The sequence below is a fragment of the Trachypithecus francoisi genome, unplaced genomic scaffold, assembly GCF_009764315.1.
Source record: "Trachypithecus francoisi isolate TF-2019V2 unplaced genomic scaffold, Tfra_2.0 Lachesis_group16, whole genome shotgun sequence".
NCBI lineage: Eukaryota > Metazoa > Chordata > Mammalia > Primates > Cercopithecidae > Trachypithecus > Trachypithecus francoisi.
In genome coordinates, this window is record NW_022681461.1 from 5,138,763 (window position 1) to 5,155,099 (window position 16,337).

Genomic DNA, 16,337 nt, shown 5'->3' on the forward strand with positions numbered 1-16,337 from the left:
CCAGGCTGATGTTGAACTCCTGGCTTCAAGTAATCCTCCAAGCCTTAGCCTCCTAAAGTATTAGGATTACAGGCGTGAGCCACTGCGCCCATCCTCCCCTCTACCTCTCCTCTACAGTTTTGACAATCAATTTCTCCAGATATTGACAAATGTCACTGAGGAGAGTGGTGGAAGGTAGGGCAAAATCTCAGCAGGTTGCAAACAACAGCTTTACAGGAAAGTTAGTCAACTTCTAAAATCTCATATCTGGAAACCTAGAACAAAACTGCTACTTTTTTGAGCAAAAAACGAGGGAAGATCATGGTATGAGTAGAGGGATGATGACAGTATGATTTTAATAATAAAGGTTAACCACCAGTAGTGCTACAACCAGTAGTGCCCAGGGTTGCAGAACTTTGACTTGGAAATCCAGTTCCATTTACAGTCTTGGGCAAGTCACCACCTCTTTGAGCCTGCTTCCTCACCTATAAAGGGTAGGGGTGACAACACTGAATAAGGTTGCTATGAAGAATAAATGATAAAAATATATATGCAATGCTTTGTAAACCATAAACATTTACAAAGAAAAATAAAAGATCATGAAGTCCTTAAAGACAAAAGAAAACAATACCATAATAATCACACAAAAATTAAAATATTCTAAAGTTTCAATTGTTTATAAAAGAAATAAACTTTTCTACAATGTAACAAAAAATTGTGATATCATGGCACTTATAAGAACATATGTAAAAGTAAAAAATGTTTATTGACATTGAAAAAACCCAACATCTTGAAATTAATCATAAAATCATAAGGTAAATACTAAGGTTAGAATAAAAAACAGATTTATGTATGATCTGAATAGTGGAGCTTAAAGTAGCTAAGTTAATCTTTTTATAAAAAGAAACGACAAAACCAAAATTTTAAAATACTGGAAATGATTCTTGAAATCCCTGCAATTAATTTACTGAGGTTTATGTTTGTATTTTCCATCTTACAGCTGTTAGCCATTTTTGGTTTTAAGTTTGCAAAAAACAAATCACTAATAAAAATCATAAACAACCAAAATTGCATTAACATTTACTGCCACAAACACATTTTATGGTGAATACAAAATATTACCCACTGGAAAAATCCATTAAAGACTGAAAACAAGTGACTTACTATTTACTGCGTTTGTGACGGACTAATTACTGAAGTGATTTTCTTTATCATGAGGTATTTAGAAATCACTAAAACAAAAACTTTTTTTTTTTTTTTTTCTGAGATGAGGTCTCTCCACAAATTGTCCAGGCTGGTCTCAAACTCTTGGGCTTAAGTGACCTTCCTGCCTCAGACTCCAGAGTGGGTGGGATTATAGGCATGAGCCACCACACCCAGCATTCCAAAAGCTTTTTAAAAAAATTTCAATTTTGTTCTCCCTTAAGCTGCCATACTATTTCTCTTTCATTCACAATTCTATTACTTTTTTTTTTTTTTTGAGGCGGAGTCTCGCTCTGTCACCTGGACTGGAGTGCAGTGGCCAGATCTCAGCTCACTGCAAGCTCCGCCTCCCGGGTTTACGCCATTCTCCTGCCTCAGCCTCCCAAGTAGCTGGGACTACAGGCGCCCGCCACCTCGCCCGGCTAGTTTTTGTATTTTTAGTAGAGACGGGGTTTCACCGTGTTAGCCAGGATGGTCTCGATCTCCTGACCTCGTGATCCGCCCGTCTCGGCCTCCCAAAGTGCTGGGATTATAGGCTTGAGCCACCGCGCACGGCCCACAATTCTATTACTTTTTGAAAGAATTGCCTTACCTTAGTATTACCTTTCTACTCACATGAACCTTAATCTGTTGCAGCTGACCTAACGATTCTCCTGAATCTATTTTACCAAAATTCTTATACAAATGACATTAAACAATAATAGCTGATTTTATTAGTCCATTCTCGAACTGCTATAAAGAAATACCGGACACTGGGTAATTTATAAAGAAACAATGTTGGCCGGGCGCGGTGGCTCAAGCCTGTAATCCCAGCACTTTGGGAGGCCAAGACGGGCGGATCACGAGGTCAGGAGATCGAGACCATCCTGGCTAACACGGGGAAACCCCGTCTCTACTAAAAACTACAAAAAACTAGCCGGGCGAGGTGGCGGGCGCCTGTAGTCCCAGCTACTCGGGAGGCTGAGGCAGGAGAATGGCGTAAACCCGGGAGGCAGAGCTTGCAGTGAGCTGAGATCCGGCCACTGCACTCCAGCCTGGGCGACAGAGCGAGACTCCGTCTGAAAAAAAAAAAAAAGAAAAAAAAAAAAAAGAAACAATGTTTAACTAGCTCATGGTTCTGCAGGCTGAATAGGAAGCATGGTGGAGTCTGCTTCTGGGGAGGTCTCAGGAAGCTTCCAATGATGGTGGAAGGAGAAGGGGGAGCAGCATTTCACATGGCTGGAGAAAGGGGAGGTGTCACACACTTTTAAACGACCAGATCTCATGAGAACTCACTCACTATCATCAGAACTGCTCCAAGGGGAAAATCCGCCCCGATGATCCAATCACCTCCCACCAGGCCCCACCTCCAACATTGGAGATTAAAATTTGACATGAGATTTGGGTGGGGACAGATCCAAACCATATCACTGATGTTTAAAGAACATTTTCAGACATTCTTACAAATGCCTTACTTTTAATTCGTACAATAACTCTATGAGGTACTTTTACTTATATCTGTTTTTTTAGGTGTAGGAGCTAAGGAAATTAAATCACTTGTGGCAGATTTGGCATTTGAATACAGCAGTCTAGTTCCATGCTTTTAACTATGATGACACATTATTTTTCTTGAAAATCTCTGTTCACTTTGAAATCGCCTTTGCAAATATATCAATGAGAAAATTATGACAGTAAAAAAGATCTGAGCTAACGCAGCCTCCATCTTCCCTTTCCTTAAATTATTACTGTACTATTGGGCTGAGCTAACTTTGGAAGACATTTAGGCTCTAGTTTAAATGATAACAGACCTTGCCCAAAACTCATCTTCTTTTGTAAAGCCAATGAAAGGCCATGAACTTGGGGAAGAGAGGAGACTGATTCTGCTAAGGTGTAGACATAGATTGTCAGCCATTCCTGCAAATAATATAACTATTGTGGACTGGCTTTTTGAGATACCTTTCCAGGTGTTTTTTTTTGAGACGGAGTCTCGCTCTGTTGCCCAGGCTGGAGTGCAGTGGCCGGATCTCAGCTCACTGCACGCTCCGCCTCCCGGGTTCACGCCATTCTCCTGCCTCAGCCTCCCAAGTAGCCGGGGCTACAGGCGCCCGCCACCTCGCCCGGCTAGATTTTTGTATTTTTTAGTAGAGACGGGGTTTCCCCGTGTTAGCCAGGATGGTCTCGATCTCCTGACCTCGTGATCCGCCCGTCTCGGCCTCCCAAAGTGCTGGGATTACAGGCTTGAGCCACCGCACCCGGCCTCCAGGTGTTTTTGCATGGCTGACAACTATGGCTTCACCTGGACCTTCCAATCCCACTCCTGTGGCCCCATCCAGAAGCAATTCAGCCCACAGGAGAACAGCTTACACCTGACTAGAGATGAAATCCTATGATTTGCCCCAACCAACCTGCCACAAGCCTTGCCTCCCTGACCACTTCCCCAAAACTGCCTTTGAAAAACCCCTAACCCTCAGGAGTTCGAAACCAGCCTGGCCAAAATGGTGAAACCTCATCTCTACCAAAAATACAAAAAATTAGCTGGGTATAGTGGTGGGCACCTGTAATCCCAGCTACTTGGGAGGCTGAGGCAGGAGAATCGCTTGAACTTGAACTTGGGAGGCGGAGGCTGCAGTGAGCAGAGATTGTGCCACTACACACCAGCCTCCTGGGTGACAGAGCAAGACTCTGTCTCCAAAAAAAAAAAAAAAAAAAAAGAAAAGAAAAGAAAAGAAAAAGAAAAGAAAAGAAAAAGAAAAAAAAGAAAAGAAAAGAAAAAGAAAAACCCCTAACCCACAAGATGATTTGCGTACTAACTCCATCTCCCATGCGGTGTGGCCAGCCTTGTGTCTATTAAACTCTTTCTTTACTACAATGCTGTGGTCTTCATTTGTGCAGCTGGCTGGAAGAAACCCTCGGGCGATTACAACTTTGCTAACACACATTATGCTTTTCTGGTTGTCCTTTAGTGGCTAGTGTTCCCCAATATCCTTCACTTGGTCTCTTCTCTCTATTCCCTAACAATTTCATCCATTGTAATCATTACCTTTGGGGTGGGTCCTTCAAAATCCACATCTCAAACACTTACCTCATTCACAAGTAGCAAATTTTCAGAAGCAAACTTAAACATCTGGTGGCATAAAACGCAATCAAAATGAACATCATAAACAATTTCCTTCAAACTCATAAGGTCCCTATTAATTCTGTTTTTCCTCCTAGCTGTGCAGGTTCTAAACTTCTAGGAGTTGCTCAGCTGATTTCTAATCTTCCTGCATCTCTATGGACAAGCAGGTGTCAGGTCCTGCCCTACCTTCTCATGCTTCTTGCATTCATTCCTTCCTTTTTATCCTCAGTCACTGTATCACAATCACATTCTTATTGGAATATGTGAAAGGAAAATAAAATCTCCGGACCCCAAATTCACTATGCCTGGGGTCTACAACCCTAGGGTCACGGACCATAACTGGTATGAACTGGAATACACAGCAGGAGGTGAGCAGTGGGCAAGTGAGTAAAGCTTCATATGTATCTACAGCCACTTCCCATTGCTTGTGTTACTGCCTGAGCTCCACCTCCTGTCAAAGCAGCAGTGGCATTAGATTCTCATACGAGCGAAAACCCTATTATGAACTGCACATGTGAGGGATCTAGGTTGTGCTCCTTATGAGAATCTACTGTCTGATGACCTGTCACTGTCTCCCATCACCCCCAGGTGGGACCATCTAGTTGCAGGAAAACAAGCTTAGGGTTCCTATTGATTCTACATTATGGTGATCTGCATAATTATTTCATTATATATTACAATGTAATAATAATAGAAACAAAGTGCACAATAAATCTAATGCAACTGAATCACCCTGAAACCATTCCCTCCTCCCTCATGCTCATCTGTGGAAAAATTGTATTCCACAAAACTGGTCCCTGGTGCCAAAAAGTTTGGGGTCTGCTACATTATGTTAAAGAGGAAAAGTTAAGCTCGAAGCTGAGTCATGCAAGAAACTCATTCCTTTGTTTTGAAACATTTAGAAGGCCAGATGTCCCCACAGGTAGCTACTCTGTTTACTTTATCTTATGTAAAGTGCTGATTTACTGAGCTGAGATGAATACATAGTTGACTATTCTTCCAGCCCTCCCTTTTTCCTTCCATCTCTTCATTCCTTTTTTCTCTCTCTTTCTCTCCCTCCCTCTTTCTCTCTCTGTTTTTCCTTTTTTTTTTTTTTTTTAAGAGACAGAGTCCCACTATGTTGCCCAGCTTGGTCTGTTCTTTCATATTCTCCAGAGAATTTTAGATATCTTGGTTGCAAGGACTGTGTGTTAGTCATCTTTGCATCTTCTCTCTCCCTCCCCAAGGCTAACATGCTGCCTTGGTTCAATATATTTTTCTGAATGAAATCACTGAATGATGCTTATTAGTGAAGGAAAAGAAAAAAATTTATTCACACCTTAGGAACACAATGTGTTTTTATCTGCTATATTCTTCTTTTTGTAGTGTTCTGATAAAAGTCTTACACCATTCTTTTTAGAGTTACCCCAGGTTGGTGATAGCTCAGATGCTATTATAAATGATCTTTTAAAGTTTTATTTTCCAATTATGTATTGGTAGTATATGGTAAAAATTGATATTTTATATTGAAATTATAATCAGTAGTCTTGCTAAATTCACTTATTAATTCTAATAGTTTGCTTGTATATTCTTTTGGGATTTCATAAATAAAATTATGTCTACTGTAATTAGAGTTAGTTTTTATTCCTTTTTCCCCTACTTTTCTACCTTTTATTTCTTCTTTTCTGTATCTCACTGCTAGGAACTCCAGTATAAACCTGAATAGGAGTGATGAAAGTAGACATTCTTGTCTTGTTCTCAATTTTTGGTGAGAACAGAGTTGAGTATTTCCTCATGTTATGTTAGTGGTATTTTTGTGGATACCCTCTATCAAATTAAGTCACCTTCCTAAAAATTTTCATCATGATAATGATAATGGTGTATTTAATTGTATCATTTTTTTTTTTTTTGAGACAGAGTCTCGCACTGTCACTCAGGCTGGTGGAGTGGAGTGGCGCAATCTAGGCTCACTGCAAGCTCCACCTCCTGGGTTCACACCATTCTCCTGCCTCAGCCTCCCGAGTAGCTGGGACCACAGGCACCCGCCACCACGCCTGGCTTTTTTTTTTTTTTCTTTTTGTATTTTTAGTAGAGATGGGGTTTCACTGTTTTAGCCAGGATGGTCTTGATCTCCTGACCTCATGATCTGCCCACCTTGGCCTCCCAAAGTGCTGGGATTACAGGCGTGAGCCACTGTGCCCGGCCATATCAAATGTTTTTTATTTACTAAGATGTTCATATAATTTTCTTTTATTCTGTTAATATTATGAATCACAATGGGCTTTTTCAAACCAATCTGGAGTTCCTGGTACAAATCCCACTTGATCATAATGGAGTATCTCTTTTTTTCTTTTCCATTTTTTTTTTTTTTGAGACAGATTTTAATTCTTGTTGTCCAGGCTGGAGTGCAATGGCACGATCTCGGCTCACCGCAACCTCTGCTTCCGAGGTTCAAGTGATTCTCCTGCCTCAGCCTCCCAAGTGGCTGGGATTACAGGCATGCGCCACCATGCTCGGCTAATTTTTAAATTTATAGTAGAGATGGGTTTTCTCCATGTTGGTGTGGCTGGTCTTGAACGCCTGACCTCCGGAGATTTGCCCACCTTGGCCTCCCTAAGTGCTAGGATTATAGGTGTCAGCCACTGTGCCCGGCCTCATTTATATATATACATAAATTTTAACTTACAATGTTTCATTTACTATTTGTGGTTTACTGGCCTACAATTTTGTTTTCTTGTGATGCTCTTGCCAAATTTTGGTGTAGGGGTTATTTTGGCCTTAGAAAGAATACCTCCCTCTACTTTTTAAAACATTAACTACAATACAATTACCATACCAAAAAATAATTGACAATATTTCCTTATATCATCAAACTCAGCAAATGTTCAACTTGCCAACTATTCCACAATTTTTAAACTCGTTTGTCTGTTTGAGTCAGTATCCAAACAAGGTGCACACAGATGTCATAAGTTGACAAATGTTTTAAGTCTTTGTTTTTGTTTTGCTTTGTTTCCTAAGAGTCTCACTCTGGCACCCAGGCTGGAGTGCAGTGGTGCGATCTCAGCTCACTGCAACCTCCACCTCCACGGTTCAAGTGATTCTCGTGCCTCAGCCTCCTGAGCAGCTGGGACTACAGGCACGCGCTACTACGCCAGGCTAATTTTTGTATTTTTTGTAGAGGTGGAGTCTTGTTATGCTGCTCAGGCTGGTCTTGAACTCCTGGGCTCAAGTGATCCGCCTGCCTCAGCCTCCCAAAGTGTGGGGATTACAGGTGTGAGCAACCACACCTGGTCAATATACCTTTAAGTCTTTTTCAACCTATACATTTCCCCTTCATCCCTTTTTTTCTTCCTTACATTTTATCTGATGGAGAAACCAAGTTGTTTGCTTCACCAGGCATTTCCCACAGTCTAGATCTTGCTGATTGCGTACTTGTGGTGTACTTTAACATATGCCTCTGTCCTCTGCATTTCCTATAAATTAGTAGTTGAATCCATATTGTTGACTTCTTATAAATTTTCTATTGACGTTTAATATATGTAAAGTACATAGATGATAAATAAATATGTAGCTTAATTTTAACACTGTAGTTACATGCCATGTAACTAACATCCAAAAGTATGACTAATAAAAGATGAAACTTCATGCACTTTTTATTAACCTTTCCTTAAACATACATATAGCTCACATTTATTTCAATGTTTAATATTAGATATGTTTTGCGTCTTTATTAGGAAGTTCGGTGACGATTTTATAACCAGAAATATGCCATAGGAACTTAACACTTGTTTGGTAACAATTAGCCTATGGTAAAATTGATTTCATTATATGTCATTTTACTTAAGGTCTCAGTTTCGAAGAACCCACTGATGATGATAAGTGAGGACTTACTGAACAATAGTCTTGGTTTTACCATAGGGGATATGTTTCAAGACATCCCCTGTAGATACCTGAAACCACAGCAAGTACAAAACCTGATTGTTGTCAACCAAAACACATTTCTGTTCACGTCTTCCACTCACAGATTTAATGCCTTTTCCCTCTTAACTAAATACTTATGCATGAATTGTGATCATAACTTTCGCAGTTTGAGGTGCAACAGGAAACTAAACGAGTTTCTTTTTCCTTCTTCACAATTTTACAGATAGGAGATTTGGTCTTACCACAGATCTTAGCACTCTCACCACATCATTCTTTTTCTTTCCTTCTTAAGTTGAGAACTTTTACCTTTTCACTTAAGGGGAGCCCTTTATAGATCAAGCTTGTCCAACTCACAGCCATGGCCCACGGCAGCCCAGGATGGCTTCGAATGTGACCCAACAGAAATTCATAAACTTTCTTAAAACATGATGAGCTTTTTTGGGATTTATTTATTTATTTATTTTAACTCATCAGCTATCACTAGTGTTAGTGTGTTTTATGTGTGGCCCATGAAAATTCTTATTCTTCCAGCGTGATCCAGGGAAGCCAAAAGATTGGACACCCCTGTTATAGATTCTCTTTGACATAAGGGTTACTATAACATAAGCACTAGGATACCATGACAGGTGATCTAATAACCCTAAGTGACTAACGGGAAGGGAGTGTATACAGTGTGGATATGTTGCACAAAGGGATGATTCATGTCCTGGGCTAGACAGAGCTGGACAACACGGGACTTCATCAGGCTACTCAAAAGAGCATGCAATTTGAAATTTATGAATTATTTCTTTCTGGAATCTTCCATTTACTATTTTTGGACCATGGTTGACCATGGGTAACTAAAATGGTGGAAAGCAAAACTGTGGATAAGGGGAGGCCACTGCAACTATTAATTTGAATAAACATAAGTAACAAATTCTCCATATTCACCACGCTTATCCATACTTACAATCATTTCAGTACTTTGAAGACCAAAGAGTTCCTTTCGCCCAAATGGTACTAGTAGCAATATTACATAATTCTACAGAAAACATAGAGGGGATCAGACCAATAAGACTCAAGGGCATTCCAAGAATTTTAACATGGGATTGAGAAAGAGGACTAGATACAAAGCGATATCCCATAAAATAATAGGAAGACAAACAGAAGGTGGCATAGAAAGCCAAAGGAGCCACACAAGTTTAGATGTGGAGCAGTTTCATTGAAACCTCTTCATTTTAAGATTATAAAACTGATTCTCCAGAGAGACAGGTGACTTAAGACCACCAACTCATGAAAAGCTGTGGCCAGGGCCTCCCACAGTCAGCAACTGTGACTTTATAGCTAGTGTGGGCTGTGGGGGAGGGGGGTGGTTTCTACAATCTCTGTTTATTTGGAAACACAGAATAGCTTATTGTTTATTTCCCACATATTTTAAAAATAAACACATTTTAAATTATTTTTTCCAAAAATAAGCTCATTAAATTTACTGAAAAAAATTACCTAATTTTCACCATAGGAGGGCAGTCTTATTCTAATAAGTTATAGAAGTCTGAAAATAAAGACATCAAAGCCAGGTCTACTTTCAAATAGTCTTAAACCACTATTAATTATATTTTAAAAATTTTAAAAATTTAAAAATTTAGACAATAACATCTAACTAGAAGAAAAAATAATAACACACAATCTAACAAAAATACTTAGGAAAACAAAAAGACGAAATATTTGAAAACTAGGACAAACAGAATTGTGCTTCATATACAAAAGAATCTAAGTCACTTCACCGTACTGGAAAACCTTAATAAGAACAAAAGAACAGCACCACACATTTACTAAGGCCATACCATATAACAATAACAAATGAAGCAGATTATTGATTGATTGATTGATTGGTTGACTGAGATGGAGTCTCGCTCTGTCACCCAGGCTGTAGTGCAGTAATGCAACCTTGGCTTTGCAACCTCTGCCTCCCAGGTTCAGGAGATTCTCCCACCTCAGCCTCCCAAGCAGCTGAGATTACAGGCACATGCCACCATGCCCAGTTAACTTTTGTATTTTTAGTAGCGACAGGGTTTCACCATGTTGGCCAGGCTGGCCTCGAACTCCTGACCTCAAGTGATCCACCTGCCTTGGCCTCTCATGGTGCTGGGATTCCAGGCAAGAACCACCACACCCACTCAAAAATGAAGCAATTTAAATGCAATGTTTAAACACTAAGCACTCAATCATCATGAAATCTTATGATGGAAGATGTAGATACACCAATCTCAAAAATTATATGAAAATGCAAAGGACTTAAAACAGTGAAAACAATTTGGAAAAAGAACAACAAAATTAGAGGATGCATACTCCCCAATGGCAAAACTTACTGTAAAACTACCCTAATTAGGAGAGCGTGAGACTAGTATAAGGCAGACACATACATCAATAGAACAGAACTGAAGATCAGAAACAAACCTGCACATTTACGGTTAACTAATTTCTGGCAAAGATATTAAGACAACACAATGGAGAAACAATTGTCTTTTTAACAAATAGTGCTGAGACAATTGGATATTCACACGCAAAAAAGTGAACTTGGATCCTAACCTCACACCACACACAAAAATTAAATCAAAATAGATCATAGACCTAAACATAAGAGATAAAACTTATAAAACTTCTGGAAGAAACAGGAAAAAATATCTCAGACCTTAGGCAAAGAGTTCTTAGACTTGACACCAAAAGCACAAATAATAAAAGTAAAAATTAATAAACTGGTCCCAGTGCAGTGGCTAATGTCTGTAATCCCAGCACTATGGGAAGCTGAGGTGGGAGGATTGCTTGAGCCTAGGAGTTCAAGACCAGACTGGGCAACATAGGGAGACCTCATCTCTACAAACAATAAAAAAAATTAGCCAGGTGTGGAGGCACATGCCTGTGGTTTCAGCTACTCAAGATGCTGAGGAGGGAGAATCACTGGAGGTTGAGGTGGGAGGATCACTTGAGCCTGGGAGGTTAAAGTTGCAGTAAGTTGTGACTGTGCCATTGCACTCCAGCCTGGGCAACAGAGTGAGACAGTGTCTCCAAAAGATAATTTATAAATTGGACTTTATAAAATTAATATTTATGTGTCAAAAGGCTACTAAGAAGATGAAAAGCCTGGGCACAAGGGCTCATGCCTGTAATCCCAACACTTTGGGAGGCAGAGTGGATCGCTTAAGCCCAGGAATTCAAGATCAGCTTGAGCAACATGGCAAAACCCTCTCTACAAAAAATATAAAAATTAGCTGGGTGTGGTGGCATATGCCTGTGGTCTCAGCTACTCGGGAGGCTGAGGTGGGAGGATTACTTGAGCCCAGGAGGCGGAAGTTTCAGTGAACCAAGAACCTACTACTGCATTCCAGCCTGGGCAACAAAGCAAGACTCTGTCAAAAAAAAAAAAAAAAAAAAGAAAAGAAAAGAAAAAAGAAAAAGACTAATCATACACTAGAAGAAAAATATTACAAGCTATATATTTGATAAAGGACTCATATCCAGAATATAAAAGAACCCTTACAATGTATAATAAGACAAAAACCCAATTAAAAAAGGCAAATTGGGGACTGGGTATGGAGGCTTATGCCTGTAATCCCAGCACTTTGGGAGGCCGAGGTGGGTAGATCACTAGGTCAGGAGATTGAGACCATCCTGGCTAACACGGTGAAACCCTGTCTCTACTAAAGACACAAAAAATTAGCCGGGAGTGGTGGCGGCGCCTTTAGTCCCAGCTACTCAGGAGGCTGAGGCAGGAGAATGGCGTGAACCCGGGAGGCGGAGCTTACAGTGAGCCAAGATCGCGCCACTGCACTCCAGCCTGGGTGACACAGTGAGACTGCCTCAAAAAAAAAAAAAAAAAAAGAAAAGAAAAGAAAAGAAAGGGCAAATTGATATACAGTTTTAATGTAATTCCTACCAAAATCCCAGCAAGATTTACTTTATTTATTTATTTTTGAGATGGAGTTTCGCTCTTCTTGCCCAGGTGGGATTGCAAAGGCATGAGCTCTGCTCACTGCAACCTCTGCCCCCTGGGTTTGAGTGATTCTCCTGCCTCAGCCTCCTGAGTAGCTGGGATTACAGGCACCTGCCACCATGCCCGGCTAATTTTTTTGCATTTTTAGTAGAGATGGGGTTTCACCATGTTGGCCAGGCTGGTCTTAAACTCCTGTCCTCAAGTGATCCGCCTGCCTTAGCCTCCCAAAGTGCTGGGATTACAAGTGTGAGCCACCACATGTGGCCAGATTTCTTATAGACACAGACAAGATCATTCTAAAATTTATGTAGAAAGGCAAAGGAACTAGAATAGCCAAAACAATTCTGGAAAAAGAATACAGTGAGAAAAATCATTCTACTTGATTTCAAGACTTATGATACAACTATAGTAATCAAGACTAGGTTGTGTTGTCAGGAAGACAGACATATAAATAAATAGAACTGAAAAAGAAAAGCCAGAAATAGCATTGACTGCAGACAATTTATTTTTGACATAGGCACCAAAGCAATTACTGAAGGAAAGACAGTCTTTTAAACAAATGGTACCAGAGCAATTGAATATGCATAAGCAAAAAAACCTCTCAAACCCTATATAAACATTAACTCAAAATGAATCATAAAAGTAAAATGTCAAGCTATACTTTTAGAAAATAACACAGATGAAAATCTTTGAGAGCTAGGACTTTGTAAAGAGTTCTTTGATATGACACCAAAAGCATGATCCATAAAAGAAAAAAGAATCAATAAACTGGACTTCACCAAAATTTAAAACTTTCGCTCTGTGAAAGATACTAAGAAGATGAAAAGGCATGCAACAGAATGGAGAAAATCTCTGCAAACTACATATCCTACAAAGGTACTCCTAGTTCTAGTATCTAGAACTCATGAAACTCAATAACAAATGAACAATTCAATGGGAAAATGGGCAAAGGACATGAACAGACATTTCACTAAAGAGAATACACAGATAGCAAATAAGCACATGAAAAGATTCTGAACATCATTAGCTACTTGGGAAATGCAAATTAAAACCACAGTAATATATCACTACATATCTATTAGAATGGCTAAAATAAAAATGTGTTAAAACATCAAATGCTAGTGAGGATGTCGAGAAACTGAATCACTCATACACTGTTTGTGGGAATGTAAAATGGTACAGCTGTTCTGGAAAATAGTTTGGCATGTTTTTAAAAACTCAACATGCACTTACCATATGACCCAGCAATTATACTCTGGGCATGTACCCGAGAGAAATGAAGACTCATGTTGACACAAAAACCTGTACATTAATGTTTAGAACAACTTTATTAGTATTAGCCCAAACTGGAGGCAGCCTAGATGTTTTTTCAGTGGACAGTTAAACCAACAGTGGTACATCTATTTCATGGAATATCACTCAGTAATAAAAAGGAATAAACCAGTGATACATGCAGCACCTCAAATGAATCCTCAGAGAATTACGTTTAGTGACACATTTCCAAAAGGTTGTATATTGTATGATTTCATTTCTATAACATTCCTGAAATAACAAAACTGTAAAAATTGAGAAAAGATGAGTGGTTGCCAGGGGCTAAAGATGAAGGGGAAGAGCAAGAGATGTACCTTTAAAGGGCAACATGTGAAACTCTTGCAGGGATAAAAGTGTTCTGTAATTCTACTATCTCAACTTCAATATCCTGATTGTAATACTGTACCATAGTTTTGCAAGATGTTATTAGGGGAAACTGGGTAAAAGGTACATGGGATCTTTCTGTATTATTTCTCATAACTGCATGTGACTCAATAACGAAATCAAAATAACATTTTTAATTAAAAAGTAAATGACTGCAGTAGAATCTAAGGTAACAGGAGAAATCAACACCAGGGCCCACTTGAGAATGGTTTTATAAAATGGTCAGACAGTATTTTTAATCACTCTGAACCTCGGGGATTTATAAATAAAACAAAATGAAAAATAAGGGTTATAAAGACAAACCTCTGAATCTTGAAAAAGATGACTGTAGATTGCCTGATAAGAGTTTCATCCCTGGACTATGTCTACCAAGCATTGCCAAAACACACCTAAGGTTGTACACAGTGTACAGTATACTTTGTATTTTATTTTATTTTTGAGATGGAGTCTCGCTCTGCTGTCCAGGCTGGAGTGCAGGGGCGTGATCTTGGCTCACTGCAATCTCCACCTCCCAGGTTCAAGCAATTCTCCTGCCTCAGCCTCCTGAGTAGCTGGGATTACAGGCATGCACCACCATGCCACACTAATTTTGTATTTTTAATAGAGATGGGGTTTCACCATGTCAGCCCGGCTGGTCTTGAACTTCTTGAACTCCTGACCTCAGGTGATCTGCCCACTTCAGGCTCCCAAAGTGCTGGGATTACAGGCGTGAGCCACTGCACCAGGCTCAGAAAACTTTAAAATATTAAGGTTTGAACCATCTTGCACCTCTGGATGTTTTCCTCCAAATTTAACAATTTCTTTTTTTTTAAGTTTTACTTTTCTGAATGAGATTTTATCCCAATATTTGTTTAAAAGATGATTCCTTCTCCACTGACTTATCTTTGGCAAAAATAAATTAATCAGAAATTTGTAAGCCTACATCTGAACTTTATTCCACTGCTCAAGTGTCTATCCTTTTGCCAATACTTATATTTAGATCTTCCTCAATGTTTGCAACTTTCAGCATGCAATTCTTACACAAATCTTATTAGATGTTAACTAAATATTTCCATCTCCAATTATTCATTCTTTTTCTTTGAGACAGAGTCTCGCCCCGTCACCCAGACTGAAGTGCAGGGGCACAATCTCGGCTCACTACAACCTTGGTCTACTGGGTTCAAGTGATTCTTCTGCCTCAGCCTCCCAAGTAGCTGGGACTACAGGTGTGCGCTACCACGCCCAGCTAATTTTTGTATTTTTAGTAGAGATGGGGTTTCACCACATTGGCCAAGTTGGTCTCGAACTCCTGACTGTGTGATCCACCCACCTCAGCCTCCCAAAGTGTTGGGATTACAGGGGTGAGCCACCACGCCCGGTTTCCAATTATTCATTCTAGTATATAGAAATAACATTGATTTTTGTACTTTGCAAAACTAGAATTACTGTGCTTTGGGAATAATATTTAAAGGAAGGTGAGCACAAAGCATAAGATGTGTATATTAAACAGTTGATGTTTAAAAAAATGTATACCTGTTTTTTTTTTTTTTAGATGAAGTCTTGCTCTGTCACCCAGGCTGGAGTGTGACGGTACAATCTTGGCTCACTGCAACCTCTGCCTCCCGCATTCAAGTGATTCTCCTGCCTTAGCCTCCCAAGTAGCTGGGATTACAGGCATGCATCACTGAGCCCAGCTAATTTTTGTAGTTTTAGTAGAGCTGGGGTTTTGCCATGTTGACCACACTGGTCTTGAACTTCTGACCTCAAGTGATAGGCCTGCTTCAGCCTCCCAAAGTGCTGGGATTACAGGCCGTGAGCTACCACACCCAGCCTAGGGTACATTTTTGTAATTACATTTTCATTGTTCTCATAGCAATCATTTATAAAACATTCCAGATGTTTTATAATGTTTTATAAATGTATCTCAAACTATATAATCTCTTATTAACTTATAGAAGGTAATCTTTCTGCTTAATGTACCTTTTCCCCACATTAGAGAAGAAAAAAAGGTATCAGGCTGCCTTACAAAAAAACCAAATGTAATTAGGGAGACTCACTGTCTGTACCAAGTACCAGTCAAACAGAAAAGTGATTGCGGGAGGAATTTACTCCTCCTTCCTTGTTATGGTTTTAATGTTTGTCTCCTCCAAAAATCATGTTGAAACCTAACTGCCATCATAAGAGTATTAAGAGGTGGGAACTTTAAGAAGTATTTAGGTTATCTGACGCTGTTATTACAGGAGTGGAAGCACCCCGTCTTGCTCTCTTTAACCCAGCAAGAAGTCCCTTGCCAAATGCCGGTGCCTTGATCTTGGACTTTGCAATCTCCAGAACTGTGAGGAAATAAATTCCTGTTTATTATAAATTATTCAGTACGTGGTATTCTGTTATAGTAGCAAAAGATGAACTAAGCCACTCCCTAAATGCCTTTTTGCTTTGTGGTATCTCAGGGTATCTTTTCTATTTAATTGAAGAAAAAATAAATCAATACCATGAAAGATTCAAGTCCAAAAG

At 39.6% G+C, this 16,337-nt stretch overlaps 1 protein-coding gene across 2 annotated transcripts in view; it reads right to left on the reverse strand.

Annotated features, from left to right (window-relative positions):
* Positions 1 to 16,337, reverse strand: part of CENPP (centromere protein P) — a 286,574-nt gene that overhangs the window by 150,664 nt on the left and 119,573 nt on the right. The gene's annotated exons all lie outside the window — the stretch shown is intronic.